Raw genomic sequence first — 5005 nt, 5'->3', positions numbered from 1 at the left:
ACTTCTCTGTCGAGGCAGACTATCCGAGTCTTTCTTTTGAGCCGACTCTTTTTTAAAGATTCGATCGAATCACTTCACTCAGCGTTTCCGAAAGCACGGGTAGGTTATATTTGTAGCAATAGCAAACATGGGTCAAAATAATAGATTTTTCTTTTATGCCAAAAATTATTAGGATATTAAATAAAGATCGGTTACACTTTATTTTGATAGTCCACTTTAGACATTCTACTGACTATAAGTAACTTTGTAACTACATATCAACTAAATCTCAGAAATTTGCAACTACATGTCTACTAACTCTCAGAGTAGACGGTTAGGGTAGGTTTAGGGTTAGTGTTAGGGGTAGGTTTAGGCTTAGTTTAAGCTGACAAAGAAAGTGTAAGAAGATGTTTAGCAGACAGTCTAATAATCCTCTTTTAACTGCTAGTTGACATGTAGTTGCAAAGTTACTTACTGCTAGTAGAGTGTCTAAAGTGGACTATCAAAATAAAGTGTTACCTAAAGATCATGTTCTATTTAATATATTTTTTCAATCCTGATTAGTCATAATATGCGTTGCTAACAACTTCATTTGGGCAACTTTAAGGGCGATTTTCTCAATATTTTTATTTATTTAGTTTTACGTATTCACTGTATTTTATTTCAAATTATTTTATATTTTTAAATGTTTAAAATTCATTTTAAATACATTTTTTAAAATAATTTTTGTGATTATTTTTCTTCATTATTATTTTACTTTATTTTATCTAAAGCACTTTGAAAATCCCACGAAATGTGCTATATACATAAACTTGCCTTGCCTTTCCTTATTTATTTATTTATTTTGTACCCTCAGATTGCAGATTTTCAAATAGTTGTAGGCCTATCTAAGCTAATGTCCTTTCCTAACAAACCATAGACCTGAATCAATGGAAAGTTCATTTATTCAGCTTACTTTTTCAATAAACGTTGTCATTTATTTACCAAAAAAAAAAAAAAAAACACTCAGCGTCTCCAGTTAGAGTGATACAATAAAACTACAATATACGAAACACAATATATAATCTAATCAAATTTACACAAATGAATCGAAAACATGGTAATCACAGACAATATATTAAGTTAAGTGCAAAATAAATAAATAAATACGCGAGAGGATTTCAGTTAACTTTTGAGTGACAACTCAAACGAACCGATCCGTTCGAAGGAATCGACTCTCAAACGAATCGTTACTGATCAAACAGCGTTGGTGTCCAGTCTACGGGGGCGTGGCCTCCTGTCATTATTATTGTCCATATCTGCGGACTCTTTCTCCCAATATGACACTTGATAGAGAAAAGGAGCTATTTTGATTAAATTCTTCTCTAATGAACATTTTGTTCCCATAATTGATGCATGCAGTATTAGGAGTGTAACAGTAAGTACAACATATATGAGCTTAAATGAACTTCTGGAAGGCAGGTTGTGTTAAATGCATTGAACACTGTATAAAAACCGAATGAAAGATGCTGTACTACATAAATCATTCCTACCCTTATGTGTTTCTTTGTTGGGAAAGTGATGTTCACAGATTTAGATTGTATAGACATAAATACAGATCATACTGGAACCATTTCTTGTTACAGACTCTACTTTGAAAGAAGCTTGGCCGCAACTCTGTAAGGATTTTATATATTTATTTATTTTATTATTTTCAATTATAACCCAGAATAGCCTGTCCATGTGTGTCAGGAGAGATGAGGACACTTACATAACTCGAAAGCTTGTGTCAAAGTAATTATGTGCTTTGAGCTGCTGTCAATTAGCATTTGATCTGAATGCCAGATGATTCCTGATCGTGACTGCAGCTAACAGAAGAGAAAATCTGCCTCAAGATTCAAAACAGTTTCTTATCAGGAACATTTAGCTGTTTAATAAACATTATACAAAGTCCAATCTCACAATATCTTAAGCATTTATGACTATAATTCTTTGTGCTATAAAATAACTGATATGAATTATTTTGCATGCAGACCACAACAGGCGTTGTGTTTAGATGTTCCCAGCTTAACTACAACAAGGTGTGCTTGTTGTTTGACTGACTTTCACGTGTTCAGTTCAGATACATGGCATTGTCTATGTTGATTACAAGGTTGGCAGTGATCCAGCACCAATTCCTCACAACTTCTGAAAAGTTTATGAGGCCTAACAAGTCCCAAATGTCCGATTATCACACAAATAACTTCCATATAATCTGAGCTCAATTAACATTGAGTAAAAACAATAAACATGTGCATGCTCCATCATTTAAAAGAGAGTAGTTCCAAATGAAGCAGTAATTCAACTGCCATGCATCTCTGACCGACACTTGAATCTAAATATGGATATGCATGTACACAAAACAGTATGTGAAAACAACAGACCGTCAGAATTAACAGTATTCATAAAACGGTAAATGAAACCTGGATAAATCACTGTTTTTTGAACAAATAGGTTTAGTGACTCATTCAATGACTCACTTATTAAAAACATATAACTTGTCACCATTACTGGTGTAAGAGTGCACCCTGCAAAAAGAGTCAGAAAATTCCCCAATACGCAAACTGAATACTGTATTCACACCAAGATGAATGTTTGGTGGGAAAACTGGGTTAGATATAGATTTAATCATGAATCAGCGAGCATATCATAGACCAGGGTTCACTCAGGAACTGCAGGGAGCTCCTCAGCTGATTAAAAGTTATTAATAAAAATTATATTGGATGTAAAATTAAAATGATTATCAAAGCAAAGGCTGTGATTTAATTAAATAATTATAGAGAGAGAAGCGCAACTCTGTGTCCATGCATTTGGCAATGCAAGTTTTTAACAGTATTTAACCTGAATAAAAGCTTGAGGAATCCAAGTTCTAGATCAACATAATATGTTATGCTCCCATCCAGAAATCATCTCTTTCAGGGAAGACCTTGCATTTTCCAAAAAGACAATGCCAGACCACATACTGCATCAGTTACAACATCATGGCTGCGTAGAAGAAGGATCCGGGTACTGAAATTGCCAACCTGCAGTCCAGATCTTTCACCCATAGAAAACATTTGGTGCATCATAAAGAGGAAGATGCGACAAAGAAGACCTAAGACAGTTGAGCAACTAGAAGCCTGTATTAGACAAGAATGGGACAACATTCCTGTTCCTAAACTTGAGCAGCTTGTCTCCTCAGTCCCCAGACGTTTGCATATAAAAAGAAGAGGGGATGCCACACGGTGGTAAACAAGGACTTGTCCCAACTATTTTGAGATGTGTTGATGCCATGAAATTTAAAATCAATATATAATCAATATTCTCAGTTTAAACATTTGATATGTCATCTGTATTGTATTCTGAATAAAATATTGAAATTTGAAACTTCCACATCATTGCATTCTGTTTTTATTCATAATTTGTACAGTGTCCCAACTTTTTTGGAATCGGGTTTGTATAATTAATTACATTATAAAACTCTGCAGTAATAAAGTTTGTGAGGCCCCTGTGCTAGACTATGATCCACTGCATGGCTCTGTGTTGAAAGCAAATGTTTGCCAACTAAATCCTTGTTGTAGACTTCCAAGTGTGCTTGAGGTTCAGAATGTTGCACAGCTAAAAGAAGTTCTCAAAAGAAGCTCTCAGTAAAGCCCGTATAGTTTAAGTTCAGTGGGTTCAGGTACAAGTGAAATGAATGTAACCGGGTGATGTAATTATACTTCTTGGGAACAAAAAGGCTGTATCCATGGTGAGAGACTACAAGTGGTGCAACCTAATTCAGACAGACACAAAAACAACCTCACTCATGCTTTTTTATCCAGAGTTTAGGGCCTGTATACACAAAACATTTTATCTTACCACTGACAGTTCTCCTAAATAGCAGTACAAGGTTTAAGTTTTCTCTTAAAACCAATTCACAAAGCTGCCGAGACAATAAGACAAAAAGTCTTAAAGGAACTCTCCACTTTTTTTGAAAATAGGCTCATTTTCCAACTCCCCTAGAGGTAAACAGTTGAGTTTTACTGTTTTCCAATCCATTCAGTCAATCTCCAGGTCTGGCGGTAGCACCTTTAGCTTAGCTTAGCATAGATCATTGAATCTGATTAGACCGTTAGCATCTCGCTCAAAAATGACCAAAGAGTTTCTGTATTTTTCCTATTTAAAACTTGACTCTTCTGTAGTTACATCGTGTACTAAGACCAACGGAAAATTAAAAGTTGAAGAGTTTTCTAGGCTTTTCTAGAAACTCTTTAGTCATTTTTGAGCGAGATGCTAACGGTCTAATCAGATTCACTGATTTATGCTAAGCTAAATGTGCTACCGCCAGACCCAGAGATCGGCTGAATTTATTCGAAAATTGTAAAACTCAACTGTTAAACTCTACGGGAGTTGGAAAATGAGCCCATTTTCAAAAAAAAGTGGAGTGTTCCTTTAAGCTAAGAGGAAGGGGGCGGGGTTGACCTCGTTGCTATGGATGATGTCAGCATGCTTACTAACTATGCACACAGTGATTGGCTGATAGTCTCTGTCAGAGATTTATGCACAGAAATATTGTAGAGAACAATTTTATGTTGCTACATTCAAAGAAATATTTTAAACTGCAGACTAAGAGTCACAAATTAAACAAGTATATGTTCAGCTAATTGGCAGCCTCAATATGCACATAAACAGCCTTTTAATTAACAGAGTAGAATAAACATGGCTGTCTGATAGTAAGACATGCAAACATAAAAGAAAACCAAACTCATGGTCATGCATAAGTGCATCAGATTGACCGGCTGATGAATCATGTCATGTCGCTCCGAGTCTGAGGGGAAAGAGGTCATTATGAAGCAGGACATTAGGATTGTCCAGGCCACATTGTCTGTCCTGTTCAGTCAGATGTCACGGTAAGGCCTTGTGCTTGGCAGGACGTGTCCAGCTCTGGCATCAAATCAAGAGCATTGTGTTGGTTACATAAGAGTGTCCTCTGCTCGGCCCGAGCGCTGAGGGACCCCATTAATGACCTCTCACACACTACAGCCTC

The sequence above is a fragment of the Carassius auratus genome, chromosome 19 (assembly GCF_003368295.1).
Source record: "Carassius auratus strain Wakin chromosome 19, ASM336829v1, whole genome shotgun sequence".
Classification (NCBI taxonomy): domain Eukaryota; kingdom Metazoa; phylum Chordata; class Actinopteri; order Cypriniformes; family Cyprinidae; genus Carassius; species Carassius auratus.
This window is presented reverse-complemented; position numbering follows the sequence as displayed.